The following is a 23,120-nucleotide window of genomic DNA, read 5'->3' as shown; positions in this document are numbered from 1 at the left end:
TTGTTGATTTTCCTAAGTATTTGTATGCGTGTATGTTTTTAATAGTAATTTACTTTGTGTTTCTAATTTTTTGTCTTTTGTTTTGAAAATAATTTTTGATAAAATGAGAAGATTTGAAACAGCATAAGATGAAAAACATTGTTTCTTGCATTTATTAAAATTCAATTCCTAAAATTTATTTTATTATATAACACCTTTAAGTTGCCATTGTTATAATACTTTTTGTTTCTATAATTCAAGAATACCCTCTAATATCAAATAGTGTCAACTTAAGATACTTCCTCTCTGTTTATTTTATTCAGTTTTTAATTTATTTACCATCTACTCTGTGGGATAAGTTGATTTGAAATATAACTACACTAGAGATATTGAGTAGGTATTTGGTCATATGAATCAAAAACTTGGAGTACAAGTTTGGATTGCAGCTCTATATTTCAGAGTCATCCACAAATTGATTGATTTTGAAGCCATAAGACTGCATAAAACACTAAGGAACTGAGTAGTCATAGAGGACCAAGACCTGGGCCCTACAGCAACCAAAAATTAGAGCTCTAGGATAAGAGAAGGAATAAGCACAAGAAACTGAGACGTGAACACTGATAAAGGAGATAAATCAGGCAAGCATGGTGTCCTAGAAGTCCAGATGCAGAGGGCAATCAACTTTGTCAAATGCTTCTGATAGTTCAAGTGAGATAAGGATCAATTAATCATTTAGTAGTTAGAAGTCATATATAAGTTTAATGAAAAACAGTTTTCCTGGAATAGCAGCAAAATCAAGAATGTAGTGGGCTTACGACAGAATTGAAGTGGAGAAACAAGTGAAGGTTAATGTAGACAATACTTGTGAGTAGTTTTACTTTAAAGGAAAATAAGGAAATGAGGCAATAAATATTGAGGATTGTATAGCCATTTAAAAAGGTGGCAATATCAGCATGATTTTACAGTAATGGGAGGAAGCAAAAATGATCAGGAGAGAAGAAAAAGAGAATTATATAGTAGAGAGAAGTCAAAAATTGCCACAGTGATATTATTGGGTAGGTAAAAAAAACAGGATCTAGAAAACAAATGAAGAAATGGGATTTTGAGGGACTTATGGGTAGTTTATCTATCATATCACTAAAGGAGGCAAATTATATAGGGGTAGATGTTGATAGGTGGATATATTTGGCAATCTATGAAGTTCTCTTTAACTGCATAAATTTTGTCAAAGGAGATATGTCTTCACAATGTCATCAGCTCAGAACCAATTTGGGAATGGGGCTGCTGAATATTTGAGGGAAAAAAAGAGATATGATATAGTCATCTAGGAGGTAAGAAGAGTGAGTAGACTAATGAAGTCAAATGTGAGAACATAAATTGATCAAGGACATATAGTGTAGTAGCCTGGCAGAAGTAAATGTACACTTGAGGGTTGCAGTCATAACTTTAGAGTAAGATGGTCAGTACAGTTGGGATATTTTCTCCCACCCATGAATCTAGAAAGAGAATACATAGAGAGCTGGATTAAACCAGGGTTGTGATTTTCCAAGCAAGCACAATGAAGTGAGAGAAAGGTGAGGAAGTTAAGAGTGTATGCGAGGCAATGATTATTTAGCCTTGGAATTTAACTGAGTACAAAGAAGAGAGGATATCAAGAAGAAAGAGGGTGAAAAACTAGTAGAATCAATAAATTGGAGATCCTAGTGTGTTTTAAGCATTTTGGGGTCAGTGCATTAGATGCAATGAGAAAGAGAGAAATTGGTTGTAATTGAGTAGCAATTATAAAATTGAAATGATAAAGGAATTGCAGTTATTGGTATTGAGAAGTACTGGGGTGTGACCATGGGAACTTGTAATTCTGAAAGTGTAGAGGATAAGATCATTGTAAGAGACAAATTCATGGGACTTGGAGGCTAAGGTTTAGAAAGAGCAACAAAATAAATCTTTAACCCACAAGAATAAGCACTGTAGCAATACTGGAGAGATTGATAATAAGCCACAAACTAAAACTGTGGAAAAATATAAGATAGGAACTGCAAAAAATGGAAGGGAACCACATGCAGCAACAATGAGGGTTTGTGGGTGATACAAACTGATTATATGAGGTTTAAAACAGATTACTTTTTAGGAAGAAGTAGTAAAAAAGAACAAAGATGTCTATTCCACTGCCAGGCCTGTGGACAATTCTGTGGTGGTAAAAATAGACACCACTGGTGAGAACTGCAGGGGAAATAGGGGAACCAGCTTAAGGAAGAGCTGGGTTTTCATTTTTATTTTATTTTATTTAGTACAGATGGGGGTTTCACCATGTTGGCCAGGCTGATCCTGAATTCATGACTTCAAGTGATCTGCCCGCCTCAGCCTCCCAAATTGCTGGGATTACAAGTGTGAGACACTGTACTTGGCCCAAGAGCTGGATTTTTATGAGAGCTAGAGTGTGCAAAGAGCATTCTGGAAAGACGTGGAAGATAAAAGGGGGATATCCGAATGCTGAAATGTGTATTCCAGAGAATACAGTACAGAGCATTTGGGAGAAGTGAAGGATGGATGGTGTATTAATCTGTTCTCACATTGCTATAAAGAAGTACCTGAGAATGGATAATTTAAAAAGAAAAGAGGTTTAATTGACTCACAGTTCTACATGCTGTACAGAAAACATGGCTGGGGGCGGGGGCCTCTGAAAACTTACAATCATGGTGGAAGGGAAAAGAGGAAGCAAGCACCTTCCTCACGTGGTGGAATGGCAGAGAGATCGAGCAAAGGGGCAAGTGCTACACACTTTTGAACAGCCAGATATCATGAGAACTCACTCACTATCATAAGAACAGCAAGAGGGAAATCCACCCCCATGATTCAATCACCTCCCACCTGGCTCCTCCCTAACATTGGAAATTATAATTCAACATGAAGTTTGGGTGGTGACACAGAGTTAAGCCATATAATTCCACCCCGGCCCCTCCCAAATCTCATGTTCTTCTCACATTTAAAAACACAATCTATCTTGCCTTTCCAATAGTCCCCTAGTGTCTTAACTCATTCCAGCATTAACTCAAAAGTCCAAGTCCAAACCCTCATATAAGACAATGCAGGTCCCTTCTGCCTATGAGCCTGTAAAATCAAAAACAAGCTATTTAGTTCCACGATACAACAGAGGTACATGAATTGGGTAAATGCCCTTTTCCAAAAGGGAGAAGTTGGCCAAAACAAAAGGGGCTACAGGCCCCATGCATGTCCAAAACCCAGCAGAGGAGTCATTAAATCTTAAAGCTCCAAAATAATATCCTTTGACTCCATGACTCACACATAGGCCTCACTGATCCAAGAAGTGGGCTCCTAAGGCCTTGAGCATCTCTGCCCCTGTGGCTCTGAAGGGTAGCTTCCCTGCAGCTGCTTTCATGAGCTGATGTTGAGTGCCGGCAGCTTTTCCAGGTACATGGTGCAAGCTGTTGGATCTACCATTGCGGGGTCTGGAGGATGGTGGCATTCTTCTCACAGTTCCAGTTGGCAGTGGCCCAATGGGAACTGTGTGTGGGAGCTCCAAACTCACAGTTTTCCTCCATAAGGCCCTGGTAAAGGTTCTCATGAAGCAGACTTCTGCCTGGACATCCAGGTATTTCCATACATCCTCTGAAATCTAGGTGGAGGCCCCCAAACCTCAAATCTTGCCTTTAGTGCACCTGCAGGCCCAACAACAAATGGAAGTCACTGATGCTTCAGGCTTAAACCCTCTGAAGCCATGGCCTGAGTTTTACTTTGGCCCCTTTTAGCCACAGCTGAAGCTGGAGCAGCTGGGATGCAGGGCACCATGTCCCAAGGCTGCACAGAGCAATGGGGACCAGGGCCTGGCCCACAAGACCATTTTTCCCTCCTAGGCTTCCAGGTCTATGATGGAAGGGGCTGCCAGTAAAGGTTTCTGAAATGTCTTGGAGGCATTTTCCCCATTGTCTTGGCTATTAACATTTGGCTGTTTTTTACTTATGCAAATTTCTGCAGCCTTGAATTCTTCCCCCCAAAATGGGTTTTTTCTTTTCTACTGCATGGTCAGAGTGCAAATTTTCCAAACTTTTAAGCTCTGCTTCTCTTTTAAATATAAGTTCTAGTTTCAAGTGATTTATTTGCTTATGCAAATGAGCTTAGGCTTTGAGAAGCAGCCAAGTCACTCTTGAACACCTTGCTGCTTAGAAATTTCTTCCACCAGATACCCTAAATCATCTCTCGAAGTTCAACGTTCCACAGATCCCTAGAGCAGGGGCACAATGCTGCTATTCTCTTTGCTAAAGCATAACAAGAGTGACCTTTACTCTAGTTCCCAATAAATTCTTCATCTCTATCTGAGACCTCCTTAGTCTGGACTTCATTGTCCATATCACTATCAACATTTTGGTCAAAATAAACAAGTTCCTAGGAAGTTCCAAACTTTCCTTCTTCCTGTCTTCTGAGTCCTCCAAACTCTTCCAGCCTCTTTCCATGACCCAGTTCCAAAGCTGCTTACACATTTTCAAGTACCTTCATAGCAACACCTCACCTTTCTGGTACCAATTTTCTGTATTAGTCCATTCTTACACTGCTATAAAAAACTACCTGAGACTGGGTAACTTATGAAGGAAAGTGGTTTAGTTGACCCACAGTTCCACAGGCTGTACAGGAAGCATGGCTAGGTAAGTCTCAGGAAACTTACAATAATGGTAGAAAGGCAGAGGGGAAGTAATCACATTCTTCACATGGTAGAGTGGGAGAGAGAAAGTGAAGAAGGAAGTGTGACACCCTTCGAAACAACCAGATCTCATGAGGACTCACTCACTATCACGAGAACAGCAAAGGGGAAATTCATCCCCATAATCCAAACACCTCCCACCAGATCCCTCCTCCAATATTGGGAATTAAAATTTGACATGAAATTTGGGTGGGGACACAGACTCAAACTATATCAGATGGGAAAAGGGGAAAAAGAGGTTACCATGCAGAAAACTGTACCGATCAATCCTTGGGGGTACAATCGTGGACTTCTGAGAATACCAGTTGTTACTTAGAGCATGTGGGCCCCTGAAATTGAGTATGGAAAGCCAAGAGAAATGAAAACTAATTTTTTCTTGGTATCCACAAGTCAAATAACAAGGGCAACAAGAAACTGGTGTGTTTTGAATGCATGGAGGGGAACCACTTTAGGGTTCACAATGGACAGGAGAACATATAGATAATCTTTACTCTAGTTCTGCCTCTTTTATACTACAAGGAGCTGGGGCTATATAGAGATGCAGAGCCTAGTTCATGGGTAAAGACAGCTCCATGTACATGAACATTTTCTTAAGTGGAAGCACCAAATGTGTATATGGCATGTACACATTTTCTTGGAAGACAGAGTATTTTCCCTGTAAAAATATTAGCGATAAAGTAGAAATTTGATTTACTGGCTTTTGCCTTAATAGTGTCCTATCTAAGCAAAGGAAAATTAAAGGAAGGATACATTGCATTTATTCCTGCTCTGTGTTCCCATCTCTATTCTGTCTTTAGAAAAAAAAAAACTCCTTCTCCAAATACAATATACTTTATTACAACTATGTGTATTTTCTCAACACCATTCTGTAACCAGCTTAAATGCCGAAAAATGCAAAGGTGTTTTCCATTTTTGTTTTAAAGCTTTCTTGTAATTTAATCAATAAAGCTTTATTGTGGAGAGTTTCCATTACATCCAATTATTAACCATGCAAAATATTGCAGCTATTAGGAACAAAGTAGTGACTTTCTTTCAGATTTGACCTTTTAGTGTTTTTAAAGCATATAGTAATTTTCCATACTATTTCTATGTTTTGAGTACTGGCCTCATGTATTAACACATACTACATTTTAATTATCTTTGGGTACAACTACAACATAATAATCAAATGAACATTTTTGTACTTAGGCTTAATAACAAATTTCTAAATACAAATGACGAATATATAACATCACTCACAGAATTTAGGAATAATAATTTTGTGATAAAAGAAACTTTCCTGGTTTTTCACTTTATTTCTCACATTTATCTAGTTGGGGTATATTATGTACCTTAGTTTACAGAGAAAGGTACAAAAAGTTGGACACCTAAATAATTCTCTTGGGTATACATAACGAAGAAGATGTAGAACCAAAATTTAAAACCCATAATCAATCCTAAGAAACTAAACTATCCATTAATACAATATAACCACTCTAGCCCAAATTAAATATTAGAAATTGCTCAAAAGTGAAATTTTAACTGTTTATGTAGATTTCTTTCAATAGTAATACTAACGCAAATATATTATGCACCTAATATTGCACATTTTATGTGTATTAGTCTGTTTTTACCCTGCTATAAAACACTGTCCGAGACTGGGTAATTTATACAGAAAAGGGGTTTAAGGGAATCACAGTTTTGCATTGTGGGGAGGCCTGAGGAAACTTATAATCATGTCGGGAGGAAAAGGAGAAGCAGGCACCTTCTTCAAAGGGTGACAGGACAGAGTGAGTGTCAACAGGGGAAATGCCAAAGGCTTACAAAACCATCAGATCTTGTGAGTCTCACTCATTATTACAAGAACAGCAATGGGGGAACTGCTCTCATGATCCAATTACCTCCACCTGGTCTTGCCCTTGACATGTGAGGATTATTACAATTCAAGTTGAGGTTTGGGTGGGGACACAGAGCCAAACCATATCAGTATATGTCAAGCTCTGTGATAAATGGTTTATTGTGTATAAGCCTCCTTTAAACAAGTACAGTGTAAAGTGGAAATAATTTCCATTCTAAAAGAGGCAAAACAATTTGTCTGAAGTCACATTTGTATTTAGCAGAAAAGTTGGGAACCAAAGGAAGTCAGATCAGATCCTGCAGTGGTAGCTAATAGTTTAATTCAAATGTTTCAGCAGATATCCAGGTTGTTACAAATATATTATGCCCAAGTATAAAGCATGTAATTTTATAGTATCTGTAGACAATTATATAATTCAGTCATAAAAGATTTAGAGCAATTGGATTCGTCAACTGTCAGTTTCTTAAATTCAAAAGAATTTTTTGGTGGTTTTGTGCAAATGCTAAAGTTAAAATAAAATGCCCAATTTTCACAAAAGCACCAGAACATTCTGTTTTCTCCATTAGTTTTATTCCAGTGAACATTGTACTATTCCTAACAATTTGATGAGAGTGATGAAGTGAATTAGTCCTCCAGATTTTGAAAGATTGTGGATTTACGCCCTTTTGGAAGCATTTTTTCTCCCAGGAATGTCAAAGCTGGCAATTTTTGGATGGCAATTTGTTTCTCCATCTGTCCCATACATTTAGAATAGTTGTGAAGAATGAATTTCATGCACGCTAGTAGGCCTTTCCTTTTTTGTGTTGCCAGTGTGATTTCTCTAAGGAGAAGCCACCTTTGTGCTGGGATTCTGTGACCGCCCAGGTGAAATTGTTCAATTCTTTGGCAAATCTTAAGGAAGCTCAAAAGTGATAGACAAATAAATAAATAAATAAAACCTGAAATATGGTGTTTCTGTATTAGTCAAGGTAGATTAAGCTATGCTCTGATGCCATATACACCTGTGCTACTTAGTGACTTAACACATGCACGTGTATTTCTTATTTAGTCACAAGGTCTCACTTAATATATAAAAACAAGGAAAAAGGAAGTGACATAGAAGGACAACTGGATATGAGCAAACACTAGTAATTTCTACCACTGCTGCCAATCCTTCCTCATTTAAAAAGTTTATCGTTTATTTTTCTAGCCCTTTTGATATTGCAGATTACATAACCAAATTTATCACCCAGATGAATAATGTAGATTTGGATTGATTCATAGTTTATTTTGAAAGAAAAATAAAATTTGCAGCTTTTTGAAAATTAATATGCCCAACTTTTTGCCCGTTATGTTCGGAAGACTTATTAATGTAATGTTATAATATGAAAAATTAATGTTGCATCATTTTCTCAATCAATACATTGCTAGAAGAAAATTTTAGAGAAAAGTAGAAAAAGATTTTAGAGAAAACTAGAATAGCATTTCTACTTTTCTCTAAAATAATTGTATCTCTAACATCTGAAACATTTGAAAAGTTTTATGGGCCTCTGAACAAGCTGTTTGTCCCTGGGTGAGTTATTTGAACTTCCTAAGCCATATTTCCTGATATTGGGGAAGGAAGTAGTAACATATTTTGTAGAATTCATCTTTAAGTAATAAAATTCATGTAAGAAAATAACAATAGTTTCTGGTATTTACTAAAAGCTCAGTGAAATTAGCTAGTGCTATATGGACCTCTGAAAAGGTGATGATCAGGTCTATCTCAAGTTTGAGCCAAACTCAGATGTATGTATCTGTTGGTTATGTACAGATGTCCTATGTGCTAAAATGCTATTAAGGACTTTCCATGAGTAAATATTAATATACCTTTGGGAGCCATTAAATAAAAACTTATGCTAACACATTTTATCCTGAGAGTTTGTTTTTAGTGTTTTTGATGATTATCCTGTTCATATTCTGTGATGTTAACATTAGAAGTTCCTTCTATGAATTTAACAATTTTCCACATAGAAATAAAGCTAAGATTTATAATCTACATTTATAAGTTATAAACATAGTCCAACAGAAATATAATTCAACATATTGATTAAATATTATTGCTGTAGGCCTAAGAAGAATTGGGTAGTAAGAGATGATAGAAGTTTTCAGTTTAACTTCATGATAATGGTTATGTTATAGGTTGAATTCTTCCCCATCCCAAATTGGGATGTTGCAGTCCTAACCCCCAGCACTTCATAATGTAATCTTGTTTGGAAATAGGATTGCTGTGCATGTAATCAGTTAAGATGAGATTATACTGGATTAGAGTGGGCTCCTAATCCAACATGACTGGGGTCCTTATGAGGAAAGATGATGTGAAGGCACTAGGGGAAAACCATATACAAGCCAAAGTACTCCTGAGGCTACTGCTTTCAGGAGGAACCAACCCTGCCAAGACCTTGATCTCATACTTCTAGCCTTCAGAATTCTGAGACAATGAATTTCTGTTGTGTAAGCCAGTCAGTTTGTGGCACTTTGTTATGGCAGCGCTAGCAAACCAAAATAGTTTGTCACACATTTCAATGTTACAAGTTTTGAGGCCCGTAAGAAATTATTAATATTCATTTACATCTCCAGCACTTTAAGTGGAAATCTTGGAGTACCAGGTATAATCTCAGATATCCTACCTTAGCTATGTAAGAAACTGCCTGAACAGATAATATCAAAGTATAAAACTCTTAAAGACTAGCTTAGCAAAAGTATATTTTTTACAGAGGGAGTTTCTTATCTTCAGCTATATACAGCATAATGTTTTGCAAACTAATCTGTATAACTCTGTTCCTAAAGTTTACATGTGAAGAGGATGTAGCCATCTTCCACTCCTTGTTGTATTAGTGGTCAGCACACATGGTTCATCCACAGTTAGATACATAATGCCTAGTATGGATACATAGTCATGAGTTGAATACATAAATGCCTTTCATTGGTGGTGGAGTTTTGTAAAATCAGTGGATATCTTCATGAAATTGCCGTGGTAAGTAAGAAAACTAAATGTAAATATATTTATGGCCTGTGGACAACATAAAATGGAAAAACACTGGTAGGACAAATACTATAACAATATCTTTAGAATTTAGTGTCTATATACATTTTATATGGGAATGCTTTTTCAGGTCTTTACTCAAATAAAGAATTATAAAGTTAGACTAACCATTGAAATAGCCTATATTTCTGATGTATTTAAATGAATTTTTGCAATCTACCCATTTGACAAAGGCCTAATATCCAAAATCCTCAAAGGACTTCAACAAATTTACAAGAAAAAAAACAAACAACTCCATCAAAAACTGGGTGAAGGATATGAACAGACACTTCTCAAAAGAAGACATTTATGCAGCCAAAAGACACATGAAAAAATGCTCATCATCACTGGCCATTAGAGAAATGCAAATCAAAACCACAATGAGATACCATCTCACACCAGTTAGAATGGTGATCATTAAAAAGTCAGGAAACAACAGGTGCTGGAGAGGATGTGGAGAAATAGGAACACTTTTACCCTGTTGGTGGGAGTGTAAACTAGTTCAACCATTGTGGAAGACAGTGTGGCGATTCCTCAAGGATCTATAACTAGAAATACCATTTGACCCAGCCATCCCATTACTGGGTATATACCCAAAGGATTATAAATCATGCTGCTATAAAGACACATGCACATGTATGTTTATTGTGGCACTATTCACAATAGCAAAGACTTGGAACCAACCCAAATGTCCATCAATGAGAGACTGGATTAAGAAATGTGACACATATGCACCATGGAATACTATGCAGCCATAAAAAAGGATGAGTTCATGTCATTTGCAGGGACATGGATGAAGCTGGAAACCATCATTCTGAGCAAACTATTGCAAGACAAAAAACCAAACACCGCATGTTCTCCCTCATAGGTGGGAATTGAACAATGAGAACACTTGGACACAGGAAGGGGAACATCACACACTGGGGCCTGTCATGAGGTGGGGGGAGGGAGGAGGGATAGCATTAGGAGATATACTTAAAATAAATGAGGAGTTAATAGGTACAACACATCAACATGGCACATGTATACATATGTAACAAAGGCACATTGTGCACATGTACCCTAGAACTTAAAGTATAATAATAAAATAAAAATAAAAAAATAAAAAGTCAAACAACAACAACAACAACAACAACAAAAAGAAAATCTATGCCCATTAAACTCCTCTTTTCCCTTCTGCCCCCAACCCGTGGTAACCGCCATTCTATTTTGTTTCTATGAATTTAACTACTTTAGATACCTCAAATAAGTGGAAGCACATTTTTTTTTTTTATCTAAAATATTAGTGGTCACTGAAGAAAAGGGATTTTTTGCTTGTTTTGTTTTGCTGATAGTTTGGCCTGACCTCAGTCAATAAAGTGAATGAATTAAAAAAAAAAATAAAATAAATGACTTTTTGTACAGATTGTTGAAGTACCACATAAATAGTGTTAAACCTTTCAAGCATACTTCTAATAAAGCCATCAAAAATTTGTTTTGAGAACTAAAATAATAGATATGGAGACTCTAAATCTGAACTTTAAATACAAATAAAATTCCTCTTTTTAGGTTGCTCTTTCTTCTCTTCTAATTTTCTCTCTTCTTCCTCTTGTCTACTCTTTTTCTCCTCTCTCTACTTTACTTCTTCCTTTCTCCTCTCTTCTACTTTTGAGAAAGACGATGAAATTTTCTCATACTGTGGCAAGGAACACTTGCTGTCATATAATATCCTCCCAGGGGCAATTTAATGTGTGCCTAATGGGGAAGAGAATGTGTGGACTCTAAATCAAGTTTCTTTATTTTACCCAAGAGATGCTACTGTAATGTTTGTGAGGCCAGAATACACAAAGCGGAGATAGAACGTAAGAGCAAACCTCTCATCATTAGGCTTATAGTTGCCAGTTTCAATATTCTCTCTACTTTTTGATATGGGACATTAATATTCCCAATCTTGTAACCTCAGGTGGAATCCTATGCATATAAAATATATAAAAATATTAAAATGTTAATATAAATTGTTAATGTCTCTAGTGTTATGTCTTAAAAACTGTTATATATTCATTCTGACCTTGTAAGTATCAGCTGTGCCTTGTTTAATTTAAGCTATCCTAGTTAAATTTTGATGCCCTGGTACAGAATTTGTTCTATTATGTCCCTCGAATGTACTTGAGCTTCGATGATTAAAAACCTCCAATGCTTATGTTTAATATCGAGAGTTCTCCCTTTCCCAGTTCAAACATTTATAAGATGTACTTATGCATGAAGATTATGTCTTAATTTTGGACTAGCTGTCCTCCCAGTCTATGTAACTATTATTTACCTTTAACTAATTGTTTTTAGCTTTAAGATAAAACTAATTTATATGTGCCAGTTTATAAAGTCATTCAATGTCATCATCATTAAAATTATAGTTATTATGTATTCTATCATAATGTTTTATTTTTTACAATAATACACTGAAACTCAGAGCTGTTCATGAAGAGTTTTAGATAGATCCAGGATGTGCATGATAATTAGATACTAACAACAACAATACACATACGATAATTGTATGTGTAAACTCTATTCAGATTTTGTGCTAAATATTACATCTTCTTTAATCTCTTCAACCATCTTATTTTGTAGAGGCACTATTATAATGCATATTTTATAAGAGGAAACTAAAACTCAGAAAAAAATAACATGCTCAAAGTTACACAGCTAAAATAGGAGTCATATTGGGTTTATTTCACTGTAAAGGTTTTTCTCTAAATGTCTGCCAGTTCTGCTAAAATAGAGCAGCCTTGCTGTTTAGCATGCATATAAAAATATACAAAAATATAAAAATGTTAACATAAAAATGTTAGTTTAATGTCTCTAGCATTATGTCTTAAAAACAGTTATATATTCATTCTGACCTTGTAAGTATCAGCTATGCCTTGTTTACCTGTCTGGGTTCGTTCAATCTGAAAAAACACAAAGAATACATAAATCCTATATAAAATCTAGGGTAAAGTTGAAGCTAAAATATTATAAACAAAAAGGATGCAGTTTATCATCAAGCGACTCTTTAATAGGAAAAGAGATAAGAGTTATTACTGGGTAAGCATTGTTAACAGTGTCTTATTCTGGGTAACGAAAGGGAGGATGTATTAACAAAATTTACTGGACCAAGATCTCTACTGAGGAGGTAGGTAGAAGAGTACAGAACCTTTTTTTCCTAATTTTCATTGAGGAGCCACTCAATATATTCACTGAGCCTTGGATTTTTAGAGTATTTATACCAGAATTATGAAATTAGACTAACCATTGAACTAACCTACATTATAGAAAAAAGTTTTCAGATTCTGCTCACACTTTGATGACTTCTCAGGAAATAGTTGATGTCATAAGGGATTTACATAATAATTCAATAAAAATAACAGCAAGTGGTGGATTTATTTGTGAAAAGATAAAACTTTATCAAACACTTGAAATTCATTAAATTCTAACTAAATTTTGGCATTAATATAAGCCAATCTAATAGCTAAGTCAACTAGCCAAATAAAATTATACAATGTAATTTACTTAAATCTGCAATAAATATGAGGTCATTTTCTGAGAAACAGTGGAAGAAAAATTTCATTTATCATTTTCGTAAAAAGTCCTTTTGGTTTCTGTATCTCTTGCTACTACATCTGCTAAACCACACTACAAACAGTAGTCAAAATAATTTCTAATAACTGATTTGACTACATTTGGCCTCAGCTTTCTGCTGGTTCTCCAATGAATGTAGCATAAAACCTAGACAATTTTGCCTAGCATTCAAGACCCTGCACAATCACATAATAAGCCACTTCCTCAGCTTTTTTAAGCAAACACCAATCAGAATTTTTTCCCCAATCTTTATGTATAGTCTCATCTCCATACACTAATTTATGTTTATATTTCCTCAGGAAAATTTTACTATTGTCTGTGTGTCTGAATGCTAATATTTATTTAAGACCAGCTTACAACCTATTTTTCTTGAAATTATTTTGTCCTCAACACAATTTTTTTCTTCATCTTCAGAATTAACAAACTGCTTTTTATATCACTTAATATTTTTTAGACTTCTTGATACTATTTTGAATATTAGTTTATATTCAATTCTTCCTTTAACTCCCTTTTCAGGAGGGTGATGACTAGGTTTGTTTAGTTATACGTACTTTAAAAACAATAAATGATGGCATAATTTATTTTCAGTGTCTTCACAGGCTTTTTGAAGGAGGGTTTTCAATTTCGGTGAAATTCTGATTAACCAATTTGTTCTTTTATGGATCATGTCATATGTAAGAAATGTGTGCCTAATCAAAAGTCATAAAGGCTTCTATAATTTTTTTAATATGTTTGAAATGTACTTATATTTCTTTTATCCTTTTTGAGTTAATCTTTATATTCAGATAAAGCTTTTTTTTGCACGTGAATATCTAATTGTAGCAAAAATATAACTTGTTGATAAAACTATTATTTATTTACTGCATTGCTTTATATCTTGGTCAAAAATCAGCTCTCCTATAAAAGTATTGATTTATTTTGGACTCTTCTGTTTTACTAATTTATCTTAATACCAATACCACACAGCCTAGATTATAGTAGCTTTAATAACATTTGAAATCAGGTAGTTTGGGTCTTATAATATTCTTTTTGAAGTGTGCCTGACTCTTCATTTGCATATCCATATACATTTTAGAATTAGATTTTCTCCTCTGTTTAAAGAACATTTGGGATTTTGGTTGAGATTGTATTGCATGTAAAGCTCAATCTGAGGATAACTGATGTCTTAATAATATTGAGTCTTCTGAACCATGAACCTGGTGGTATATTTCTCTGTTAATGACCAGATGTATCTCTCTCAGCAATGTTTTGTAATTTTCACTGCGTGAGTATTTCACTTGATGATTTTTGTCAAAATCATCACTAAATATTTCATATTTTTGATGCTATTGTAAGTGGCAATTATTATTAATTTCAATTACTTACAGTTTGTTGCTAGTATATAGAAATGCAATTGATTTTTGCCTGTTGATCTTGGGTCTCATTTAATCAGTCTTGTTAAGTTCACTTATTTTTGGTAGTATTTTTGTATTGCTTTGGACATTCTATAGAGACATTCATATAATCTGTGAATAGTGACAATTGTATTTATTTCATATTTGAATGAGTTTTATTTTTCTTATCTTATAGTCCTTGCTAGAACTTCCAGTATGACATTAAGTAAAAATGAGTAGGCATTACACTCTGTCTTAAACTTACAGGAAACACTCCGTCTTTCATTACAAAGTGTAATGTTAGCTTCCTCATCTGTCCTTTATTAGGTTAAAAAGTTCCTATTCCTGTTTTGCTGCATGGTTTTTAAAAATCAGAAATAGATATTTAATTTTGTTAAATACTTTTTCTATATCTACTGAAATGATTTTATATCTATATGGTTTATTAATATGCTAAATTACATGGATTGATTTTTAGATCTTCGACCAACTTTGCATTTCTAAGATAAGCCCTACTTGGTCATAAAGTATTAGCATTTTATATGTTGTTGTATTTGACTTGCTAACATTTTGTTTAGAAATTTTGCATCTATATTTATGAGGAATATTTGTCATAGTTTTCTTTTCTGTATTTTTCTGGATTGGATAGCAGAGTAATCCTGGCCACATAGAATGAGTTAGGAAATGTTATTTCCTCTTCATTGTTTTTTTGGAAGAGCTTCAAACTAATAGATTATTAGTTTTTCTTTGTTTAAAGAATGCACCAGTGAAGGTATATTGTCCTGGAGTTTTTTGTATATAGTTTTTTTAGTTTTTGATTTTTTAAATTAAATTTTAGTTCCTCTAATAGATACAGCTCATGTCATCTATTGCTTCTTGAGTTAGCTCAGGTGAGCTAATTAAAGCAGTTGTATCTTTCAAGGAATTTTTCCATTTCATTAATTTGTAGTTATCAACATAAAGTTGTTCATAATGTTCTCTTACTATCCTTTAATATCTATAGAAGTACTTTTCTCATTCTTGGGTATACAATGCCACTTTTGTCATTCTTGGGTATAAATTGGTAACATATCTACTGTCTCATTTTTTTTCTGATATCTGACTAGATGTGTATTAATTTCATTGATTTTCTCAAAGAACTAGACTCAGGTTTTAGTTTCTCTATTTTTTAAATTAAAGTACTATTGATTTTCTTTGCTTCTGGATTACAGTTTCTGTCTTTTGCTACTTTAAAAATGTTGTTTCACTATCCTCTCAATTCCTTTTTTCTGTTTTTTGTTTTTTTTTTTTTTGAGACAGAATCTCGCTCTGTCACCCAGGCTGGAATGCAGTGGCGCGATCTCGACTCACCGTGAGCTCCGCCTCCGGAGTTCACACCATTCTCCTGCCTCAGCCTCCCGAGTAGCTGGGACTACAGGCGCCCGCCACCACGCCCAGCTAATTTTTTGTATTTTTAGTAGAGACGGGGTTTCACCGTGGTCTCGATCTCCTGACCTCGTGACCCGCCCACCTCAGCCTCCCAAAGTGCTGGGATTACAGGCGTGAGCCACCGCGCGTGGCCAATTTCATTTTTTTTCAAACAAGAAATATTCTTTCATTCCTATCTGTATTCTTCTGTATGTAATATCTTCATTTGCTCAATTGATGATTTTCTTTTTCTCACTGGTTATGAGCAACTTAATTTTGATTTTCCCTGGTGTAGTTTTCTTTGTGTTTCTTCTTCTTGTGCTTCATTTGGATTGTTAAATCTAAGAAGTTTTAGACTTTTTCAAATTGCAAATTGAATATTGAAAAACTTTTCCCATTAGTTTTGAATGTTTGTTTTGTCTTGGATTTTTCTACTTCCAGGACTAAAAGTACAAGCATATGAAGCCACTTGAATTATTCACAAGCTTATTGTTACTGTCTTTGTTTCTCTGGTTTTCATTTCAGATAGTTCCTACGGCTGTTCTTTCAAGTTTACTATCTTTTCTTCTGCAATATCTAATTTCATCCAGTGTATTTTTTCATCTTATACATTGCAGTTTTCATCTCTAGAAATTTAGTTTTTGAATATTTTCCATATCTCTATTTAAATTTTCAAGCATTACAATATATTTATAATACCAGTTTTAATATCCTTATCTATTATTTAATATCAGTGTCAGTTCTGGATTGGTTTTTATTGATTAGGCCTCATTATGATTCATATTTCACTGCTTTGTTGTAAACCTGGTAACTTTTTAATTGGATTTTAAACATTATAAATTTTATCTTGTTGGACGCTGAATATTTTTGTATTGCTACAAATATTCTAGATGTTCCAAAAATGTTAAGCTCTGTTCTACAATAAAGTTAAGTAACATAAAAACAATTGACTTTTCGTTTGTTTGTAAGACGTGTTAGGCAGGACTAGAGTAATTAGGCTAGGACTAATTATTCCCCATTATTGAGGCAAAACCACTTTGTGTACTCTACACAATGGCCTGTGACTACTGAGGTTTTCAAATCTGGATATTGGGAACAGATATTATTCCTGTCTCTGTATGATTACTGAGCTCTGTTGTCTTCATCTTTTTAGGTGTATTTTGCTTTGTTTTGTTTTGCTGACTAGGATAGTTTCCTTACACAAATTTCCCAATCAACACTCAACTAAATACTCCAGACAGATCCTCTCCCAAACTCCAGAATTAGCTCTCTGAGAATATCTCTCTGAAAATGTTTCCTGTGAATCCCAGCTGTGTTGTTTTCTACAGAATTTCAGGTCTGTTTTATCTTAAGCAGTTTGCTAGGCTCAGTATTGGTTTATTCTTCCTGAATTGTGACCCCAAAAGTCTCCTAAATTAATATGTTGGGGCCATTGTAGGTCTCATTTGTTTGTTTCCCATTTCTCAGGTACAAGTGTTCTTTATTGTCTGATTTGTAGTGTCTTATAAAACCTTCCTCATATGTTTTGCTTATTTTTTATTGTTTCAGGAAACAAGGTAAGTCTGGTGTGGTTTACTTTGTCTTGGTCAGAAGTGCAAGTCCAGGATGGCTTTTTAATTAGCAAATAAATTCTAGTCTGAATATTTCTTAAAAGAATAAAAATATGCCTTGTTATCACTCTCACTCAAATATATTCACATTTGGAAATTATGAGGGTTCTTACTTATAAAGTAATGAGGACAAATGACTTTTTTCTTAGAATACTTGAAAATAATTGAAGTCTCATATCCTTGACCTAAAATAAATCAAGGTGGAGCAAATAAAGAATTGGGCTATGGTCTAATGATGAAAATATTAATATAGTTGGTCTGTATTTTCTTTTTGTCTGGTTTTCATGCTAATCTGAACCTGTGTGAGATTCCAGATCTACGTGGGACAGAGAGATTCTTATGCTCCTTTTATTAGGTTGGTGCAAAAGTGATTGTGGTTTTCACCATTAAAAATGGCACCAACCTAATAACTCTTGATACGGATGGACTGAAATGATTAAACATAATATGAGTAAAAATGACTGAAGCTGTAATAGATTTTTGAAGATTATTTGTGAGGCTAGATAGAAACCATTTTATGTTACAGAATGTTTTCATTGTTAATAAGACCAAAGTATCTCAGAACTAACAGAAGTGTAGTTTCTCTCCCTCTGCCTTAGTAGAAGATGTGAAAGTGCCGTGACTATCTGATGTTGAGAGCAAAAGGCCACGAAAGAGCCAGTAGTGATGTTATCAATAAGGTATGCTGTGGAGATGGGGAAGGATTCAGTATAACACTTCCTGAAACGCTGAAGAACATCCTAAATTCATCTCTTTCTAAAATAAGGGTCCTTGTTCTGTGGCCATAAATGGGAGTGAATCTGTGGCAGGGCGTTAATATTATTTTTTAGGGTATGTTTTCCCACATGGGCTTTTGTTCTGATAATCTGTTCTTGTTCTGCTCTGGGAATCTATCACTATGAATAAATACTTAAAATCTTCCTTTTTCAATTTCATTATTTACATCTGGACATTGGGTCTCATTTACGTTTGTTTATGTCAAAAGGACCTAAAATTCCTGAATTTGGAATATGATCATTTCAGCTTCAAATGTTATCAGAACCATAGAAAGTTTCACCCCTTCAGAGATGAGGGCAAGTTAGAGAAAGGAGTGCACTGAAATGTCAACCCAGACTTTGCACTATGTGAGGATAGCCTGCTGCATGTGCTGTTTTCCAGGTTTGTCCCTCAATCTGAACCTGTGTTTTGAATTATTTTTCCCCTAGATGTGTTAGTTCTTTTTTCCAAGTTGAACCTATTTTATTTTCCTTGCTAGGTCCCATTTTATTATTCTAACATTTCCCATTTTAGTATCATCTGCAGAATTCATTAAGACCCTGTTTACTCCCTTGCTGAGGTCTCTGAGACAGAGCTGGACAGGGCTTGGGGTCAGACTGTTCATTCCCTCTCTTCCATGCAGCCCTCAAAACTCTCTCTGACCCTTGTAAATGAGGATCTAATCTCCTCCAAGATTTCCCTATGGAATGTAATTTCTTAGGTTTTCTCATAGCACAAAACTCAAGTGGAAAATGGAAAAGATAATAACAACAATATGTTTCTCTTTGCTGCCTGGGAGTAAAGCACTCAACAAACAATTATTAATTCAGCACGTGTCCAGACCTTGGCTAAGTAGCATGAGTGACATAAAGAAGGAAGAGCTTTAGTCCCCTCTTGAGGAAGTTATCATCTAAGTTAGAGGAGGAAGCATACACACACACACACACACCCCCCTACTCCTGAAACAATGAAAGGGCAAAGCACCATGCACAAATACACTGACTTGGGAGATGCAGAACAGAATTGCCCTAAGACTGAAAAATAGCCACATGGATTATAAAGCTCAGGAAATATTTGGCAGAGGAGAGATTATCTCCCAAGCATTTATTTATAAATAATTTCTGTTCTGCTGCAGATATTTACTGGGCATCTACTATATGAAAGAGATTCTCCTAGGAGAAAGGGAGTATATACAAATCTTACGCCATAACTAAGCTTTTAGCTGAGAAGAAACAAAGAATATCACTATACAGTGTGATAGGAGCTAGCAAGACTTTTCATTGCGGGTTGCTTTTCCAGATACTAAAAGTCCACAAAGTAAGACGTGATCTGCATGGATTACTAGATTCACAATTAATTTATTGATTCGTTCATTCACTTACTTGTCCTGAGCATTTACTCTGTGCAATACATTAGGCTAGATATTATATAAACATGAAGAATTGGACTTGGACCCTGACTTCATAATTTTAGTCTCACATGGACAAATATACCTGAAAATGCATAGTGCAAAGTAGAAAATGATTGCCATATTTTTAGCTGGCTTACATTTCAGTTAGCCACATAAGCCTAAGAGAGCAATTCAAAAGCATATTTGTTATATGGAAAGAAGGTTTTCATTAAAAGTGCTGGCAAGAAGTGAGGCCATCTTGGGGACTTAGGAAGGAACCTGGCTTTACTCTGTGAGGAGGAGAATGCAAGTATTGGAAATGTCTGAATAGCATGATTAATACTCAGGAAAGTAAAACAGCAACAGTAACAGGAGTAACAGCTTATGCATTTGGGACTTACTCTAGGTCAAGCTCTTAAAATTGGAGAATCTCATTTAATCTTCCCAATAGTCCCACAAGATAGCTATTATTATTTTCCATATTTCACATAAAGTAATCTAAGCCTTAGAAATGAACAAGATCTGACCCAGTTAGGGCAGCTAAGTGTGAACTCAAACTCAGGCATCTCTAAGTCTGAAATCAAAATGTAAGAAGTAGGAGTTGCCATAGGGATAAAGGGATTTTACTTTGAACAATGGCCCAAGGCAGTGTTTACTAACCTTAAGTGCGTATTAAAAATACTCGGGAGCTTAAAAATATCTTTGTCGTAATCTAACGTGATGAGAATCTTGGGATGTGGGTCTCAGGCATCGGATTTTCTGGAGGCTCCCCAGGTGATCCTAGCAGCCAGCCAAAAAATAAATATCTTTAGGTCTTCTCCAGAGCAAAAGAGAAAAACAAATATTCTAAAAACAAACAATAATTTTATGTCTATTTATACACATACTTCCTGACTTACAATAGGGTTACATCCCTATAAACCCATCATAAGTTGAAAATATCATAAGTTGAAAATGCACTTAATACATGTAACTTACCAAACATCATAGCTTAGCTTAGCTTAGCCTACTTTAAACATGCTCACAACACTTACAGTAGCCTATAGTTGGGCAAAATGATCTAACACAAAGCCCATTTTATAATAAAGTGTTGAATATCTCATGTATGAGTATAGTAACAGATATAGCTAGCCCTGGAAAAGTACAAAACTCAAAATTCTAAGTATGGTTTTCACTGAATATTTATTGCTGGTGCACCGTCATAAAGTCAAACAACTGTAAGCCAAACCGTCATAAATCAGGGACCATCTGTATAGTCTCTGTAGCTACACTCAGAATTCATACGCACATCTACAAGTAAATATTCTGAGAGCCGAAACCTACTCCAGAAATATCAAATTCCTTGTTGCAGAGGTTTGTCCTACAATAGGCAGATCCATATCGTTTAAACAGGTTATGACCTTCAGCTAAGTGCTCCAAGAAGTCAAAAGGACTTTTATCTTCCTTGTTCTAAGTCTGTATGGCATAAGTTTTTACAGCAGGACTCCAATGTTTATCTACAAATTATTGACAATACTTAATTACTAAGTAGAAAGAATGGCTACTTTATTTTGAATCTGGAGAGGTTTGAAGGCATAAGATCAGCTGAAAGGTCTGTAGGTGAGAGAGAAATCCTCTTCGTTAGCAATGTCACTTAAATACTAAACTCCCTACAATGGCCGTTTCATGCTTTACCAATTCCTTTCCTCCGCACACACCTCAGAGGCACACATTACGTTAGATCAAGACAAAAAGTTCAAACACGTAAGAGCTCATGTGTGAGAAAAATGTCTGTCCCGAATACCATTAATCATCCAAAGATAAAATAATATTTTCCTTATATACACTGTCTTGGAATCTCAAAACAAATCCTGATCTTATCAGTTGACAGATAAAGTAGAGGAGTTACAGCCATACATATCCAGAAATATACTGGAAATAGGGAAGTAGGTAGGAACCTTTCCACGTTGGGATTAGCAAATTTTAAAGTTTCAAAAACTCTTTTTCTTAAAATTTTGCTTGGTGTTTAAGAAATTAAAATCTTACACCTGGATGGAAGTGACGGATAAGAGATAATAACTGATAAATATGTCAAATTTATCAAATTATGGAAAATACAAAATGTCTTAAAATCCAATGCCAGGCTTAAAATAATACTTTTCTTTTAAATACAGTCTTGTTTTCATGGAAACTACACATTTTCATAAAACCTGAAAATAAATTTAATATTTCAAAAGATGTCAATTAATTCATTCCAGTCAATTACAAGTTTTTAGATCCCATGCCAAAGGTTTTGTTTGACAATTGAAACTGGTTTGTGGAGTATTACTGTAGGCAGGCTAAATCTAATGACCTTTCCGCCCTCCCAAGTTTCAAGCCACAGATTTCAGGAACAGAGACCAGTGAAATGTGTATCTTACATTCCAGCCAGCAAAAGTAGCAAGGAGCTTTTCCTGTGGCTACTAAAGAACATGTTTCTTAATACGAAAATGACTGTTTTAGCACGGTAACACATAAAGTCATTTCCTGGCTTGTGTTTTACATGTGGCTTTCTATTATTATCTGATACACTGAATTTGCATCCTTGATACTTCTGACCTTCATCTTCACCCATATTTTAAATCTTTTCTTAACCTTTCCTCCAATAATGGATTTAGCTCTTTGTTTCTCAATTCTGACCAAAGTGATTGTTGAAAGAAAATGGAAGATGTTGGTCATGGGAGAAAATCTAAAAGGAGATTTCCTCTAGGGAAATTGAAATATGTCACTCATACTTTATTTTTTCTCAGGGCTCTAATATTAATTTCTGTGCCACCAAGTTGTCAATTGTCAATACTTTTTGTTTACGAATTGTAGCATGCCAAAGTTGAACCACTCTTTTATTTCCTGCCACCCATCCTTTATACTTAAGGCTACCATTTCTCAACATGTAATCTCCAGCATTGCTCTCCTATGAAGTAAAATGACTCAGAAACAGAGTAAAGGAGAGGACAGTGGATGAAGTAGAGATAATATATTGTATATATTCTCTCTCTTGCACTCTTTATCAGCTTTTAGTTTGACTTCTGTCTTCTTAAACATCTTGGCTTTATTCCTCCAAAGAGATGACGAGTTTATATTTATTTACAGTTTATAAAGGGGCACATAGCACTGAAGATAACTAGTAAGGGCCATCATAACCAACTGAAATCTTCATTTACACGGAAATGGCTGAACTTATATTTTACTTACATATATCCTGTAATTAATACATCATTTTACTTGATGCTATGGTAGTTACTATGGGATGTAACAATAAATAGGAACATGGTACACAAAGAGTTTACAGTCTCATGGCTAGAGTTGGGTAATAAAATTACAACTTCAATAGTATGCAGAGAAGCAGTGTGTTATAATGAAAAGAATCCAGGACTAGATGATGAAGGAAGTTAGAGATAA

Source organism: Nomascus leucogenys, chromosome 18, assembly GCF_006542625.1.
Source record: "Nomascus leucogenys isolate Asia chromosome 18, Asia_NLE_v1, whole genome shotgun sequence".
Lineage (NCBI taxonomy): Eukaryota > Metazoa > Chordata > Mammalia > Primates > Hylobatidae > Nomascus > Nomascus leucogenys.
Note: the sequence above shows the minus strand (reverse complement) of the source record.